Source organism: Phacochoerus africanus, chromosome 11, assembly GCF_016906955.1.
Source record: "Phacochoerus africanus isolate WHEZ1 chromosome 11, ROS_Pafr_v1, whole genome shotgun sequence".
Classification (NCBI taxonomy): domain Eukaryota; kingdom Metazoa; phylum Chordata; class Mammalia; order Artiodactyla; family Suidae; genus Phacochoerus; species Phacochoerus africanus.
The window spans coordinates 92193758-92212589 of NC_062554.1; the positions used below are offsets into that span (position 1 = coordinate 92193758).

General features: G+C 43.3%; 1 pseudogene; it reads left to right on the plus strand.

Moving 5' to 3' along the window:
- LOC125111638 (ATP-dependent translocase ABCB1-like) overlaps nucleotides 1-18832 on the plus strand; it is an 88379-nt pseudogene that overhangs the window by 50634 nt on the left and 18913 nt on the right.

Below are 18832 nucleotides of genomic sequence, written 5' to 3' on the forward strand. Positions count from 1 at the left end.
GCTAAGTAGTATTCCACTGTGTATATGTACCATATCTTCTTAATCCATTCATCTGTTGATGGACATTTAAGTTGTTTCCATGTCTTGGCTATTGTGAATAGTGCTGCTATGAACATTGGAGTGTATGTATCTTTTTGAATTATAGTTTTTTTCTGGATATATGCCCAGGAATGGGTTGCTGGATCATATGGTAGTTTTACAATTAGTTTTCTGAGGAACCGCCATACTGTTTTCCATAGGGGTTGTACCAATTTATATTCCTACTAAAAGACATCTTTTTAAACCATTAACGATACATTTACTGAAACCAGAGACCTTCTATAGCTACTATAGAAGAGAGCTTCCATACCTTCTATAGCTAACACAGTTTTGCAGTGTCCAAAGCATTGGGGGTCAGTACATATATATTGAAGGAAGGATTTTTCCATAGAATTGTTCATGTGTTCAACAACCAAATTTCTTCTCTCTGTAGGCCAGAGAAGGCCAGACCACCATTGTGATAGCCCATCGTTTGTCCACAGTTCGCAATGCTGATGTCATTGCTGGTTTTGATGATGGAGTCATTGTGGAGAAAGGCAGTCATGATGAACTCATGAAGGAGAGAGGCGTTTACTTCAAACTTGTCACAATGCAGGTATAGACTAAGTCTAGTGTTTTCCTAGAGGATCTCAGGTTTAAGCTGATTTTGTTGTGTTTGGGGCTATAAATCAATGTTATTTGACTTGATTATCTTGAGAAGAGGGAAAAATTACATGCTGGCAAGGGATCAGGATCAGACCAGTGTTTTAGATTTTTCTCTTTTTCTTTAAAGGAGGGGAAATAAAGAAGGATAATTACAGAAAATTAACATTAAGAGAAGTTTAAAACCGAGCTCACCACTCTGGTAGCCACTAGCCATGTTTGTCTTAAGCAGTTCAGTAGTGATTAACCTTGAATTGAAGTACTTATAAGTAGAAAATACATACTGGAGTTCAAGGTCTTTGTACAGAAAAAGAATGCAAAATATTTCAAAATCTTTACACTGATTATACATTGATTTAATATCTTGGATATATTACGGAGTTCTCATTGTGGCCCAATAGTAACAAACCTGACTAGTATCCATGAGGATGCAGGTTCAATCCCTGGCCTCACTTAGTGTGTAAAGGATCTACTCTTGCTGTGAGCTGTGATACAGCTGGGATCCTGTGTTGCTACGGCTATCATGTAGGGCGGCAGCTACAGCTCTGATTGGATCCCTAGGCTGGGAACTTACATATGCCTTGGGTGCAGCAATAAAATGAGAAAAAAAAAATCTTTGCTACATCAGGTTAAATGAAAAAACATAGTGAAGAATGATTTTCCCTCCCGTTTTTTAATGTGAGGGAAAATTTAATTGAAAATTAAAAAACTTTTAATTGACAAATATGTGGTTCACAATATGTTTTGCAACATATTTCTATTGATGACACTGCTCCAAAGCAAGTATAATTGAGCCAAAACACCCACAAAGGTGTTCCTGTTGTGGTGCAGTGGAAACCAGTCCATCTTATATCCATGGGGATGTGGGTTTGATCCCTGGCCTTGCACAGTGGATTAAGGATCCGGCATTGCCATGAGCTATGGTGTAGGTCACAGATGTGGCTCAGATGCTTGCTGTGGCTGTGGCATAGGCTGGGAACTGTAGCTCCGATTGGACCCCTAGGCTGGGAAATTCCATATGCTATGTGGCCCTAAAAAGCAAAAAACAAACAAAACAAAAACAAAAACAAAACACCTGCAAAAAGTAGATGACTATATAAGATGCACGTAATGGATATCATCTTGTTTCAAAATATTTAATGTGAATCCTTATTTACTGGCTTTAACTTTCAAATGTAATCACAACAGAAAATAGCAGTTTAGCTTGATCCCTTCCTGTAAGGACTTAAATTGCCATTTTCCTTGATATTGGATGTTCAATGATTAGTTTTCATTGATTAACTGAGCCTAACCAGCCCATGCATATTTCGTGTTTATTTTAGACAAAAGGCAATGAAATTAGAAAATGCAGTTGGTGAAGCCGATGTCTTGGACATGTCTCCAAGAGATTTTGGATCCAGTCTACTAAGAAGATCAAGTCGCAAGAGTGTCAAGGGACCTCAAGGCCAAGACAGAAAGCTTAGTACAAGAGAGAGCTTGGTACGGAGAAACCTGTAGAATTGTGTCTTCACCAGTGGGCCAAGGCTGGGATAGGAGTGGGAACAAGAAGGGGGTTATCCACAAGCCTCTTGTTCTGTCCCCTCGTGTGTTCAACAAACCCAAATCTCAACATTTTAGACACAAGTTAGAATTAATGGGAGTTCCCTGGAGGCTTCACCGGTTAAGGACCTGACATTTTTACCGCTATGGCACAGTTCAGTCCCTGGCCTGGGAACCTTAATATGCCCAGGTCTTGGTCAAAAAATAAAAAAATTTGGAGTTCCCTTTGTGGTGCAGTGGAAACGAATCTGACTAGGAATGACGAGGTTGCAGGTTCAATCCCTGGCCTCATTCAGTGGATTAAGGATCCGGTGATGCCATGAGCTGTGGTGTGGGTCGCTGATGCGGCTTGGATCAGGCATTGCTGTGGCTGTGGCATAGGCTAGCAGCTGTAGCTCCGATTAGATCCCTCGCCTGGGAACCTCTATATGCCGTGCGTGCAGCCCTAAAAAGACAAAAAAAAAAATTTATTAAGACAATTTATATAACAAGAACTTTAGAAATAGAATTTGTAATGTAAAGAGACAGATTATAATGGGTCATCATATATAAACATTTCTATTCCTTCATCCCTACTTACAAAATTTTTTGTCACATTTAAAATGTCAAGTCAGACTTAAAAGTTTATGGAATCAGAGGACTTCCCTGGTGGTCTAGTGGTTAGGATTTGGTATTTTGCAACATAGCCCATGTTTGATCCCTGGTTTGGGAGTTTGGGAACTGAGATCCCACATGAAGCCTCTGCACGCAGGATCCTAAAAAAAAAAGTTTATGAAATCATCATTTACTTCTTAAAAATAAAGGAGGAATATAATAGAATCTGTCAGCACTCGTTTCAAAGTTAAATAGCCATCAATTGATATGGAAGTAGGAATAAGATCTATTCATTTTTAAATTTCCATACATACAGAAGAACGTTACATCACTTAAATCAATTAGGTGTCAATTCTTTTTTATTTTATTGCATTTATGGTTGTACAACAATCATCACAACCCAATTTTATAGCATTTTCATCCCAAACCCCCAGCACACTCTACTCTCAGTTCTTTTCCTTACTAGTCTGTTGTAATGTTTTGTGTTCTCCAGGATGAACACGTACCTCCAGTTTCCTTTTGGAGGATTCTGAAGCTGAATATAACTGAATGGCCTTATTTTGTGGTTGGCATATTTTGTGCCATTATAAACGGAGGTCTGCAACCAGCATTTTCAATAATATTTTCAAGGATGATAGGGGTAAGTGTTTCTGTCCATTTGGGGGTTTGCTCGTGTGAAAAATGAACTGTTCATATTTGTAACTGTATACAAAAGCTACAAAAAAAACCCAAGCACTTTCGTATGACACTAATCAGCTTGAGGATGTAGGAATGGATGTCTGGTTTGTGATAAAACAGGTACTTTTTCGAAGCTTCCTTTGTCATGGCAGTCACTTTCTGTCCTAGAGCCCCAGGAACGAGATCCCTGAAAAATAGTCCATGAAGCTAAGTGACTGTCCCCTACCTGCCATCACTGGACTCTAAGTAAGCCTCAGGACTGTCATATAGAGTTCCTCACACATCTGTCACATGGCTGCACCCTGATAGGTGCTTGTCAGGATGTGTCAGGCCATGCGCATGTTAAGCTGCAACCAAACGTGATGGCTTCCGAAAGACTGAGGTTGACAGAGCCTGGTTGCACCTGCTTTCCATGAGGGCATTTTACGTTCCAAGCTAGGCAGGAGTCCTTTCTGTTTAGTGGCAGACGTTCCAACATCAAGCTCAGGTGCCTTTGCCGGAACGTTGGAAACACTGTGGAGAAAAAGGTGGATCACTCCACAAGATGCAGCCCAAACACTAACTTCTGATTATACAGAAAGATGTATAAATATTCAAGGGCACCCAGAGCCGGCTAACTTATTTAAGTGACATTCAGGACACATGTTCTCAGTGTTTGCTTTGTGCCAGGTATTGTTCTAGGTGCTGAAAGAGTAGGAAGAAGAGAAACTGTGTGATTACATGGAGCACATGTTCCAGGCCAGGGGAGAGAAGACTTTGTCTATAAAGGGTAATAGAGTAAATATTTAGGCTGTGCAGGCCATATGGTCTCTGTTACACATATTCAACCTTGCTACTATAGTGCAGAAGTAACCCTTCAGAAACAAATTAACATGACTGTGTTCTGTTAGAACTTTATATAAGCATTTGGTGGGTGCCTCATAGCCACTATACATTGGGGCTAGTCCCTGTTCTCACATTTGTCTTGCAGGCAGACAATGGCATCATCAGAAGGAAAAAAAAAAAAAAAAAAAAAAGGAATGAAGCAGTTAGGAATAGGTTTGGCTACATATACAAAAAACTTAAATTGCAGACCTTCTGTTTTCCTCATTCCTCATGTAATGATAGGCCTAGAAACACATGGTCCAGGGCTGACTCTCTAGATCCTAGATATTGGGTAGGCAACAAGCTCTCTGCCTCCTTGAAGTTGTATAACCCAAAGTTTAGGGTTGTGGGCTCTGAGTTACAGCAGTCGGGGGTACATCCTTGAGTCATCGCTTGCTGGCTGTGTTATCCTGAGCAATTAACTAACTTCTCTATGCTTCAGGTTCCCTCTGTTAAAATGGTGATGATAATAAAACAAACCTTGGAGTTCCTGTTGTGGCTCAGTGGGTTAAGAACGCAACTAGGATCCATGAGGAAGGGGGTTCAATCCCTGGGCTTGCTCAACAAATTAAGGATCCAGCACTGCTGCAATCTGCAGCATAGGTTGCTGAGGTGAATCACACCTGGCATTGCCGTGGTTGTGGTGTAGATCGGCAGTGGTAGCTCTGATTCAGTCCCTAGCCTGGGAACTTCCATGTGTCACAGGTGCGGCCTTAAAAAGAAAAAGAGAAAGAAAAAAAAAAAAAACCCTCAAGAGGTGGTTGTGAGGATCAAGGATAGTGTACATAAATTTGCTTAGAATAATGCCTGGCACAGAGTGGGAGCTCACTGATGGTCAGCTAATATTTTCATTGGAATGACTAATCAAGAAAAATTGATTTCTTCCCCCAAACTTTTTTCCTTCTTCTTCTTCTTTTCTTTTTAAGTCTTTTTAGGGCAGCACTCATGACATATGGAGATTCCCAGGCTAGGGGTCAAATCAGAGCTGTAGCCGCTGGCCTACGCAAGAGCCACAGCAACGACAGATCTGAGCCGCATCTAAATGACAGATCCACAGCAATGACAGATCTTTAACTCACTCAGCCAGGCCAGGGATTGAACCTGAGTCCTCATGGATATTAGTCAGATTCATTTCCACTGAACCACGACAGGCACTCCAAAGCTTTTTTCCCTTTTTAAGAGATAAACATGCCTGGATTGGGTTAGGAATGAGGCTCTCCTCCAAGACTGATTTGGGCCCAGTGTGAAGGGAGATGTGTTTTCTTTCCCTGTGGAGTGTTGTTGTCTGTGTGCCTCAAGCCCAGGGCCTCCCATTAGGTCTTCTAACCAAGGTCTCCAAAGGGTGGTTCTAGGTCAGCCAGCCATGGTCCGCCCCTAACTGTCTAACCCCCATCCTACAAAGAAGGCTGGTTTGAGAACCTCCTTTCTTCCAAAGGGCCTGGGCTCAATGAATGAGCACCTCTGGTTCACCAAAACCACATCAGCAGACACAGTTCAACTTCAGACAAATTGAAATGTCCAGATTGTAAAACAACCAATTGCCATTTGATGCAGTTTCCCATCAAAGGAAGAACAGACTGGGAGTTCCCATTGTACTCAGTGGTATCGAACCTGACTAGAATCCAAGAGGACTCGGGTTCAATCCTTAGCCTTGCTCAGTGGGTGAAGGATCCAGCATTGCTTTCATTTGTGGTGTAGATCACAGACGTGGCTCAGATTTGGCTTTGTTATGGCAGCTGTGGCTGTTAGCTACAGCTCCAATTTGACCCTCAGCCTGGGAACTTCCATATGGCATGGGTGTGGGCCTTAAAATAAAGGGGGGGTGCGGGCTTGGTCCATTTGTGAATGAATGACAGGCCCACTCTTGGCTCCTAGGGAAGCACAAGACGTCCCCTTTTAGGTCTGCCCTGAAGGAGCCAGCCTGACCTCCATATACTAAGGCTCTCTTGACCCCGAATGCCCGTGCTAGTTTGGAAATGGGTCAGACTTTGAATGATTGCTTCAGTGATTAAACTGAAAACCCTTTAAATATTTTCTTAACAGGTTTTTACAAGAAATGATGATCGTGAAACCAAACGACAGCATAGTAACATGTTTTCACTCTTGTTTCTAATGCTTGGAATTATTTCTTTTATTACATTCTTCCTTCAGGTAAATGTCTATATTTTCACTTTTGTCCATTTTGAGAAAGTTATCGTTACTCAACTGGGGTAATTTACTAAACATCTGTGTAATTTGCGTTTGGAGCTCTTGCTGTGGAACAAATGGGATTGGTGCCATCTTGGGAGTGCTGGGACACAGGTTTGATCCCCAGCCTGGCACAGTGGGTTAAGGATTCTGCATTGCCAGAGCTGCAGCTTTCGCTGCTTGGATCTGATCCCTGGCCTGGGAACTCCATACACTCTGGAGCGGCCAAAAAATAGTTCATTTTTGCATTTTAGTAGAATTGCTTGTCTATTCATTCACTGGGCTATTGGCAGCCAAGTTTCTTTGATGTGTTTAAGATGTTTTGCTTCCTCTGGCTCCCTTCCTTCCCTCTCCACACCATCTCCTCCCCTAACTGGAAATACTAATGAGGTCAGAGGGAACAGGATTTTGATCTAATAGGATGGTTGGAAAGAGAACTGGGGTCTAAAAATGGGATTTAGGGGAGCCCTGGACATACGTTTGGATATAAGTACTGCCAGTGTCAGTCCGCTTCATTACTCAAAGAAATGCCTTCCAGTGTTCCAAAGCAACAATGAAACCCAAACCCCAGCAAGTCATGCTGATTTTAAAAAAATATGAAGAGCTTATTATTCAACTTTTGCTAAAGGACAAAGAACCCTTGAAATAATGGAAGAATGTTAGTCCTGAAACAAAAGCTGTAGGAAACATTTGTAAAGAGTCAGATTTTATAGCTTGCAACGGATTTGGCTAAAAGTAAATTGCAAGGAACTAAGAGACCTAAAGGCTCAGTAAGGTAAGGCAGTATGAGCTTTGGTATTGGACACAGGCTCAAGGACGTGTTGCACCAGTTCCTAATTTTGTGTCTTTGGGCAGGTAAGTAACTTAAACTGCCTAAGCCTCAGTTTCCTCATCTGTAAAATAGGGATAATGGTAGCTGACTCTTGATGATTGAAAGAGATGACAAGACTAAGTGTCTAGGCCTATGGGAGGCAGTTCTAAACATACTTATTAAATGAATGATTGATTAATCACCTGTAATTTTTAAAAATGGAACTCTCAACAGGTCTGTTTATTTTACATGGTGTAAGCAAGTGTTTGAATTTTGAAAAAACAGAATACTTTTCTACACATGATAGGTGGTCCTAAAGAAAACAGACTGAACGCCTTTGTTACTGGCGTTCTTTGGGGAATTTTATTGTCCTAGAATACATGTGACACTAATTGTATATGAGATGCCATACCAACCATTGAGGCCATAGGAGTTTTGGAGCTATGCATTTGCTGAGGGTGCAGGTGGTTAAGGAATGTGGAGGGAGCTGGGCTTTGGACTGGAGATGTGGATTGGTGAAACAGAGGTAGTCAAAGTGGTACCTTTGTAACACGACTCTGCTTGGAGAGGCTGGAACCTGGCTTGACTGGCAAACAAGGTGAGATGAGATGCCCTGAATCACAGGACCTTAGAAGTGTAGAGAAGGCACAGTACCTCATAATAATGTTCAAACGAATGCTACCTCCTCATTTAGAAATGAAGGAAGGCGCTCACTGGGGGATTAAGTCCCAGGCTCTGGGTTCCCATTCTGGGTAAGATTCTCTTAGACGCAGATTCAGATTCCAGCTCTGCCACCTTAGAACTGTGGCCTCTGGCAACATAGCAATCCCTCTAAACTTCCATTTTTTTCTATAAAACGGTGATTGTAGGTTTGTCATGAGGACTTCCAGGGATAATGTTTGTGAAGTACTTAACAATGGCTGGTTCTCAACAAAAATAACAGCAGGAATATTCATGAAGTGGGTAGGATCGTCCAGATTTCATTCAGTCTAATAGTGGAAATCTTAATCTGGGCATTTCCAAGGAAAGTGAATCATTTCGGTAACTTCAGGCTTCAACTCAGTTAACCCGTCCTTTCTCCATCTCCCACTTCTCCCTGGGTGGGTATCTGTGTTATAGGTGAGGCTGTGCAGCCATTACAGCCCTGGGTGGAGGGCGCTGGTCTCTGGACATCCCATTCCACCCCAGCTTCATGCTGGTGACTTCAGGGGCCTGGGGCCCTCAGCTATATGGTCCAACTGCTGTCTCCTTTATCAGGACCCCTTGGAAGATTTGGCTCTATCTCACTGTGCTCTTTGCACGTGTTTCTTGCCTTGCTCTCAGTACTGTCCAGCATGCTACTTGGGACACTCTGGTTGTCCTCCTCTGCTTCTCTGATTCTGCTGGAGACTTGGGCCTCTTGTTGGGGCTTCTCCTCTTGTCATACACCATCCAGCCCTTTCCACTCTGCTTTCCCCAGGCCACTGTGTGGCAGCCCTCATCTGCAGCCTGCTGCTCCCCAGAGCTCCAGAGAGAAACGAGAGCATTGCTTCCATCGAGTCCAGATCCCCAAACTCTCTGGGATGAGGTCTGTCCTTCTTCCTTTCCAGATGTGGCCCAGCATGGCCGCACAATCACATCTTACTCTCTTCTTTCCCCAAACTCTCTTCACTCCTTCCAGACACAGGTTATAGCTTTGGGGGATCGGGACAGGGCAGTGCAGAAGATTCTTTCTTGGTAATCCTTCCTCCCCAACCCAGGTCCCTCCTAGCCTTTTTTGTTTTGTTTTGTTCTAATTAAAGCGATATATTTCAGATCTTTGATCTCTGCATCCTTTATGGCTGGGTGGCTATATATTCTTCTTCCCCGAGAGTACAGCTCAGGTCCTGGTGTAATCATGAACTGCATCCTTTTCAGTAGCACAAAAATGTTCTGCTTTGGATGATACATAATTTAGACCCTTGGTTTAGAGGGCCCCCTGCCTTGGGAACAACTCCCCAGCTTCCTGAGGGACAGACACTGGTTCACAGAGAGAAAGGATCAGGGTCAGGGAGGGGGCAAAGAATCCACTTCCTAGAGTTCCCGTCCTGGCTCAGTGGTTAATGAATCCGACTAGGAACCATGAGGTTGCGGGTTCGATCCCTGGCCTTGCTCAGTGGGTTAAGGATCCGGCGTTGCTGTGAGCAGTGGTGTAGGTTGCAGACACGGCTCGGATCCCATGTTGCTGTGGCTGTGGTGTAGGCAGCTGTAGCTCCGATTCGACCCCTAGCCTGGGACCATCCATATGCTGCGGGAGCGGCCCGAGAAATGGCAAAAAGACAAAAAACAAAAACAAACAAGCAAACAAAACCACTTCCCAACAAAGCCCTGATTGGCCTGCCAGGTGGCTGGGGAGCATAATGTCGAGTTCAAAACTGGGCTGTTCCAACTCTGCCCGAGGTGCAGCTACACACCATAGTGCTCAGTCACCAAAACATGGCCAAGCCTTGAAATCGCGCTTTCTGACTTTGTCTGGTGTCCTGCTTTAGCAATGGCACCACATCCCCCTCCTTTTGTGTCATCAGTGGCTGGGTTCCTGACAAGTCTTTCCCATGTGGCATGTTATTCTTCACAGGGCTTCACGTTTGGCAAAGCCGGAGAGATCCTCACCAAGCGGCTGCGGTACATGGTTTTCAGGTCCATGCTGAGACAGGTATGTGTGTTGAGGATTGGGCCGAGATGTGCCCATGGGGAGCTGGCGGGAGCACTGTCAGGTTACTCCGAGCTCCTGCCCTGATCTGCGCTCAGTCTCACCTCAGAGCTGCGGCCAAGCCGCCCATCTGGTCAGGCTCAGAGACCTGCCCTGGGTGGTCTGCTGTGCGTGGGCACAGGGACCAGGATCCCAGCGAGACAAACAGTCTCCAGGGCAGATTCCCCTGCAGCCTCGACCTCAGCAGCTGTAGGCAGAGCAGGTGGCAGTGATCCTCAAGACCCCTCAGCCCTCTCCCCCCTTTCTTTCCTTCTTTCCCCTGGGAGACCCAGGACACTTGTTTCTCCCCACCCAGACAAGGCCTCTGCACCCCTTCTTTCCGTAGATGACAAGTCAGCCCCTTTCCTGCCACTATCTTTGCTGGGGTTAAACTGATACACTAATTCAAGCTGCAGTGTGACTAGCTGATAAGGACTTCACGGAATGCCTCTCACATTTTACACCTTCAAAACCCTGACAACAGACAGATGGGAATGTTTTCCTGGGGAGAGGAGAAGGGGGTCTGGTCCTGCCACCCAAAGCAGCCAAGTTCCAAGGGGAAGGTTTCCTGAACAATCATGCAAGTGTTATCTGTGACATCATGAGTTCACGTTTTAAAATCTCTACTACACTGGTGCTCCAGAAGGATGTCCTGGACGTGCAGGGGTTACCTGAACCCTGGCTGAGAAGCACTGGTTGGCTGTGTTGGGTTTCAGAATGACATGCACATTTCCCTTCCCACCCCTCCCACTGCCACTTAAAAAGAAGACATATTTATGGGGATTGCCAGCCTGTGAAGGACAGAGCCAGGCCTGAACCAAGTGAGTGAGAGAGCACTCTTCAGTTGAGGGTGCTGTCTTATGATATTCAGTCAAACCACATTTATAACTGAGATTCAAGTGAGATTCAAGGCTTTGGTCCAGGGCCAAGTGCCCCGTTACCCCACCAGCCCCCAGGCCAACTCCTAGGTCCATTATACTTTGGAAGCTCAGCCGTTGATTTTTTGTAATGCCCTCTCCATAAATTATTATGTCTGGCCAATGTGCACTGAGTGCCTTCTGCTTATAAAGCACAATACTTACTATGTATTGTAAGGCCTTCAGATCTGGGTCCCTTTCTGCAAGGAAGTTACATTCCAGTATGGGTGGCACTTAAACACTTAGCAATTACAAAAAGCAAATTGATACATAACATAATAAATGATAATGCTTTTTTTTCTTAAATATTTTGGAAAAATGACAAGCCACTGCCTTAATTGCAAATCACAATTTGAAATAACTTCTTAGGTCCATAGTTATTTTTGTAACAGACGTAATCTGATTCTTCTTACAATCTTTTTGGTATTTGTGTATTTTTAAAATTTTCTTTTAAAACTTTTTATTATAGTTGATTTACAATATTCTGTCAATTTCTGCTGTACAGCAAAGTAACCCACTCAGACATATATATGCATTCTTTTTTCACATTATTTTCCACCATTTGTGTATGTATTTAAAAATGTTATTGGTTTTACAGAGAAAATCCTATGTTGAATGTTAGATTTTGTTCTAGATTTCTTTTGTTGATTTTTAAAACCCAAATCACTTATTCTGCCCCAAGCAACAGTTATCTGCTTATTTGACTTCTCTATCTGGATGTCTAATAAGCATTTCATACCCAATATTTCCAAAATTGAACTCTTGAATCTCTCCTCCCCCAGGGCTTACTCCTTCCCTCGTCCTCCCCCATGTCAGTAATGGCACCTCCTTTCTACCAGTTGTTCAGGCTGAAGACCTTGGAGTCATCTTTGACTCCTCTTCTTTGTTTAATATTACAGCAGCCTCCTAGCTGGTCTCTCACTGCTGCTCTCCTTATCCCAGTCCAGTGGGGTCATTGCACAAAAGCCAGAATTATTTGTCTAAAAGTGAGATCATATCCTGTGCCCTAAACCTGCTGAAAGCCACCTCCTAATCCTCAGGATATAATCTGGAATCTTATCAGTTACCTATAAGGTCACTTACAATGTAGTCCCCACTACCTCTGAGACCTCATCTTCTGTAGCTTCACCCTTTCCAATCTACTGTGTACCCATTAGCTTCACTGAATATGCATAAGGTGGTCAGGAGGGCCCAATGAGAATGGAAGTCTGTCCAGAGGAAGAGGCAGCTTTTACACATTCACACAAAGATGCTTGTAAGGCTGGCAGCACTCCTTATGGCTTTCTTGATGGTTCCTGAACTGATGAAGTATGCCTTGGCTTCAGGGCATATGTACTTGCTATTTCTTCCTTGTCTCTGATAATCTTATCCTTCAGGTTTCTGCTCAAATGTCACCTGAGAAAGACCTTCTTCTTCTTCTTCTTCTTCTTTTTTTTTTTTTTCCTTTTTAGGGCCATAGCTGCAGCATCTGGAAGTTCCCAGGCTAGGGGTCCAATCAGAGCTTCTGACCTGTACCACAGCCACAGAAACTTCAGATCCAAGCTGCATCCATGGCAATGCCAGGTTCTTAACCCACTGAGCAGGGCCAGGGATGGAACCTGCATCCTCAGAGTTCCCATTGTGGCTCAGTGGAAACAAATCTGACTAGTATCTATGAGGACACAGGTTCGAACTCTGGCCTCGCTCAGTGGTTTAAAGATCTGGGGTTGTTGTGAGCTGTGGTGTAGGTTGCAGACTTGGCTTAGATCTGGCATTGCTGTGGCTGTGGTGTTGACAGGCAGTGGGAGCTCCAATTCAACCCCTAGCCTGGGAACCTCTATGTGCCGTGAGTGCAGCCCTAAAAAGACAAAAAACAAAAAACAAAACAAAAACCTGAATCCTCATGGATACTGGTCAGGTTTGTTTCTGCTGAACCACAAAGGGGACTCCAGAGAGAGACCTTCTCTCTCTCCTCCTCAGTCTATGAAATAATGCCTTCCCTCACTTTTTTTTCCCTCTTACCTTGCTCTATTTTCTCCCACCTGACATGTATAAATTAGTGGCATCTATCACTAGAAGCAGATCTGTCTTTTTTGGTCACTCTTGAATAGATCTGGCACATAGAAATTATGTTGGAACAAAGCAGGCACTCAAAAAAATTTTTTTTGACAAATAAAATGACCTATTTATGAGTTTGTCTATGAAGTGCCTTTCTTGTCTATTCAGTGTCAGGTCCTGGGTGCTATATGTTGGAGAGAGAAGTGGTAGATAATCCTGTCCCTGCCCTCTGTCTCATGAATAGGTCTGTAAGATAATGAAATCATTTTCTGTGCCACAGGATGTGAGCTGGTTCGATGACCCTAAAAACACCACGGGAGCGTTGACGACCAGGCTTGCCAATGATGCTGCTCGAGTTAAAGGGGTACTGACTGCCTCCCTTCTTTTGCGACTGTCTTAATGCACCATTTTGAATTTCAGCATGAAATTTATTTTTTAAATTTCAGCATGTGTTAGTTCTCATCCTCACTAAGAAAATGTTAAACTTTTAACTTACGCAGTATATCGTGTGCCCCATGGCAAATACGTTCATGATTTAAGTATCATATACTGTATCGTGTGTAGATAACTTAGCATCTTTGTTTTGTTATTTTCCATCTTATTCATGCTATTAACAAAATATGTGTGTAAGGATAATTATTTAGAAAAGGAAGTATTTATCAGCATATCATGAAGGTCCAGTCTGTTTTAATGATGCTTTGCAAATCCATAGAAACTTGTAATTGCTATAAAAAAAAAAGAAAAGAACGTGTGTAGATGCTGTAAGGAAGTTTAGGGGCAATAAAGTTCAGAGGGGAGGGAAGAATATCTTAAAACATTTGAAAGAAAGTGAAAAGAGTGTGAAAAAATTAAAAGGCAAGGATAGAAGGAACAACATTCACAGTTCTGCTACTCCATGAATCTCTTTTATTGATAGAACTAGAAGTTACTGAACCTACAAGTTTTAACTCAATGAATTTTATCATATTGATAGTTGAACCACAGAAATATAGATCAGTCGAACAGGATAGAAAGCCCACTATTAAACCCATTTACTTACACTCGACTAATCTATGACAAAGAAGGCAAGAATATACAATGGAGAAAAGACAGTCCCTTCCATAATGGTGCTGGAAAAACTGGACAGCTGCATTTAAAAGAATGAAATTAGAACACTCCCTAACACTGTACACAAAAATAAACTCAAAATGAATTAAAGACCTAAATATACAACCAGATACCATAAAACTCTTAGAGCAAAATATAGGCTGAACACTCTCTGACATAATCACAGCAATATCTTCTCAGATCCACTGCCTGGAGTGATGACAATAAAAATACAAAAAATAAGACCTATTTAAACTTAGCTTTTTTGTAGTTCCTGTTGTGGCTCAGCGGTGATGAACCCAACTAGCAACAAGGAGTATGTGGGTTCAATCCCTGGCCTGGCTCAGTGGGTTAAGGATTCGGCGTTGCTGTGAGCTGTGGTGTAGGTCGCAGATGCAGACTGGATCTGATGTTACTGTTGCTGTGGCCAGCAGCTACTGCTCCCATTTGACCCCTAGCCTGGGAACTTCCATGTGCCATGGGTGCGGCCCTAAAAAACATCAAAAAAAAACAACAACAAAAATTGGGAAGATCTAAACAGAGAATTCACCAAAGAAGATATACACATGCCAAAAAAATACATGAAAAGATATTCAACATTATTAATTATTACAGAAATACAAATCAAAACTACTACGAGGTACCACTTTACACCGGCCAGAATGGCCGTCATCAAAAAGTCGACAAACGAGTTTCCATTGTGGCTCAGTGGTTGGCGAACTCGACCAGCATCCATGAGCACATAGGTTCGATCCCTGGCCTCGCTCAGGCCTGGCGTTGCCATGAGTGGTGGTACAGGTCTCAGACACAGCTCAGATCCTACATTGCTGTGGCTGTGGTACAGGCCGGTGGCTGCAGCTCTGATTTGACCCCTAGCCTGGGAACTTCCATGTGCCATGAGTGTGGCCCTAAATAGACAAAAGACAAAAAAAAGTCGACAAACAATAAATCCTGGTTAGGGTGTGAAGAAAGGGGAACCTCTTACACTCTGGTGGAAATGTAAATTGGTACAACCACTATGGAAAACAGTATGGAGATTCCTCAAAAAACTAAACAATAGAATTACCATTTGGTCTAGCAGTCCCACTTCCGGGTATCTATCCAGAGACAACCATGACTCGAAAAGATATGTGTACCCCAATGTTCACTGTATCACTATATACAATAGCCAAGACATGGAAGCAACCCTAATGTCCATTGACAGAGTGGATAATGAAGATATAATACATATATACAAGGGAATATTACTCAGTCATAAAAAGGAATGAAATAATGGCTTTTGCAGCAACATGGATGGACCTAGAAATTACCATGCTTAAGTGAAGTTAGTCAGACAGTGAGTCACAAACATCACATTCTATCACTTATATGTGGAATCTAAAAAAAAAAGGATACATTGACCTTATTTGCAGAACAGAAACTGACTCACAAACTTTGAAAAACTTATGGTTATCACAGGGAACAGGTTGAGGGGATGGCTAGGCTGGAAATGTTGAATCAGCAAGTTTCGATGTGTGGATCAATGACAATGTCTTCTTTAACTACAACTGTTTATGACAAAAATCCACAAGTTGGAGTTCCCTCATGGCTCAGCAGGTTAAGGACCTGGCATTGTCACTGCTGTTGCTCTGGTTATAAATGTGGCATGGTTCAATTCCTGGTCTGGGAACTTCCACATGCTGTAGGCACAGCCAAAAAAAAATTTAAGAAATCCATAAGTTGATGTGGTTTTGAAAAAAAAAAAAGCATGTATCTCTGCCATGTACTTCCCTCCCATGAACCTTCTCCATCTTCAGCAATTAATCTTTCTGTAAGATAGTACTATAATAACATTTCTTCTAATAAGGAGGTTCTGTAAGAATGAATTAGGTTACACATGTGGAAGCACATACAGTTATAAAATTGCAACATAAATCTTAAGCAATGTTTTTGTCTTTTTAGGGCTGCACCCATGGCATATGGAAGTTCCCAGGCTAGGAGTCGAATCAGGTACATCTGCCTTCCCATGCCACAGCCACAGCAACAGGGGAATCCAAGCCTCATCTTCCACCTACACCGCAGCTCAGGGCAACACCAGATCCTTAACCCACTGAGTGAGAACAGGGATGGAACCCTCATCCTCATGAATACATGTCGGCTTCATTAACCACTGAGCCACAACAGGAACTCCCCGAATTATCACAATCTTTAAGAAAATATATCAGCATGAATTTTAAAGATATTATCAAAATGTCTCTCTGTCTTTTGTTTGCTTCTTTTGCAGGCTATTGGTGCCAGGCTTGCTGTCATTACCCAGAATATAGCAAATCTTGGGACAGGCATTATTATATCCTTCATCTATGGCTGGCAATTAACACTTTTACTCTTGGCGATTGTACCCATCATTGCAATAGCAGGAGTTGTTGAAATTAAAATGCTGTCTGGACAAGCACTGAAAGATAAGAAAGAGCTAGAAGGTTCCAGGAAGGTGAGTTAGATGAAATATCATTGCTGACCTAAGGAGAGTAAAATACTCTCATCAGTGTTCTTCTGTTACTCACGACCACTTGCTTTTCTGAGGATGCTGTTATAACCATTCCCCAATGCAGTCCTGTTGGACATTTGCTCAGCAGATTGAAAGCTGAAGAAAAGTAGCAAAACACATGCTTAGATGCCCAGACCGACAACACTTGCATCAGGGTTTCTAGTTTCAGATGGTTGTCTTCACACCCTTTTCCCCTGCTTGTCCCCCAGCGTTTCTTTTTTTCTCTCCCTCTTTGTCTCAAACCAGAAATCCATTGCTTCATTGAGGAGAGTAGGTCCATTTAATAATATGTGAAGGGGCAGATTAAAAAATGGAAAAGGCTGAAAGGTCTTTATTCCATCTGGCTTAAATTATTCTCATTCTTTTTATCATGCCATCTCCCTTCATCTTAATTCTGTGTACCCTTACTCTAAAATTTTGGGGTTTTTTTTGGCTACATACTTGTCTGGTGGTTGTTGCTGTTTTAAACAGATTCCTATATGGCATTTGCTGCGTTTCCAAAACAATTGCTTTACTCGTCAGGGTGACCCTAGGAGGAGGGTATGTTATTAGCTCCTTTTTCCAGTGAGACTGGGGCACAATCAGATAATGTCCCCAATGCCTTAGAGCCAATTAGTCTCAGAGCCAGGGTCCAAACCCAGCAGTCATGCTCCCAAGTTGTGCCGCTGTTAAGAAATGAAGAGGTCTGCTGATGGCTGAACATAACCTGCTATCACATGATCTGGCTCATGGCCGAAATGAGTGGCCAGAACAGGGCTGACCCCCCGACTGACCCTCCCATCCAGGAAAGGGCTACGCCCATCAGTGGACCCTCAAAGGTGCCCAAGTGTCAGGGCAGGGACTCAGGCAGATCGAGTGGCCCCGGTGTCTGAGGTACTTTGTCTCTGGGCCCGGCTCCCCATCCCTTAGGATGACGAAGGGGTCCTAGAGGCTGGTCCTCACCCCAACACTTTGTCCTGAACCCCCCTGCTATCCCCTCCTCAGGCTTTTTACCCGGGGTCCCTGGGATTCCTTCAGGAAATTCCTTTGGGCCAGCCTTAGTGCTTCTCAGCCATGGTCGATGGGGGAACGACCTCAAGTGAGGTTTCCCTTCAGGCCTTCAGAAGCCGGCCAGTCCTGAGGTTCAGCAGGATGGTGCCGGCCCCAGGCATCTGGCTGTGGTCAGGCCCAGGGAACACTGGCTTCTGCTAGGAAATCCATTCTGTGACTGGTTGCTTCATTTAATCCTATACTTTATTGATTTTTCTCCCATTGGTGTGGACTCTTCATCTAATGAGCAGATGGAAAACCCGAGGAAAAAAATGTGTATAAGAAGAAAATGCATTACCATTTAATAGTGTCATCATTTCCTGAGGTTTCAAAATGTCCCAGAAGGGAGTCTTAGGTTGTTTATAGGAAGATCAGTCTTAAGCTAGTGTAGATCTTAACCACGGCTTAGCACCTTTGAGGTGGTTCATCAGCTTAAGAGTCTGGGAATACTGTCAGAAGGGGCAAGGGAAGGGATGCAGATGGAGAGAGAGATATGTGTGAATATGGCAGGTTTCCTGGGTGAAGGTAGAGGGTGAGGTAGACACTCTGATGCACTCAGTGGTGGTTCACGAGAGGGACAGAAGCATGTGGGGAAAGTATTGCACCAGCCAGTTTAGGACGTGATAAAACATCCACTCCCATCTGACCCTCATTCTCAGCTTACTGAGCATTAATTATGTACCAGGCATCATTCAAAGAGCTTGGTATGCCTCACCTCATTTGACCTTCTCCGTAACTCTTGAATTATCTCTGTTAGGTAATAAAAGCCAAGGTTCAGAGAAGTCAAGAACTTGCCCAAAGTCACACAGCATCAGTCTAACTGATCTGTCTGTCCACTTTCTCTAGTCCTTGCACAGAAGCCACACTCATCTCTTACAAACACAAACAAGATCATGCTAACGTCTAAACCCTCCAGCAGCTTCTGATCACACTGGGAATAAAATCAACCTTTTATCTTGGATTATAACACTCTGCACAACCCAGCCCCTGACCTGGCCTCGTCATGTTCTCTCCATCGCCTGCCCTGCTCTGGCCTCATGGACTCTCTTTCAGTTCCTAAAACTCCCCAAGCTAATTCCCTGTGGTCTTCATATCTCAGAATTAGTACCTTTTCAGAGGTACTAATCCTGGCACTTGAATTTATTCCTGACACTTTTTAGCACTTGATATTTCTTTCA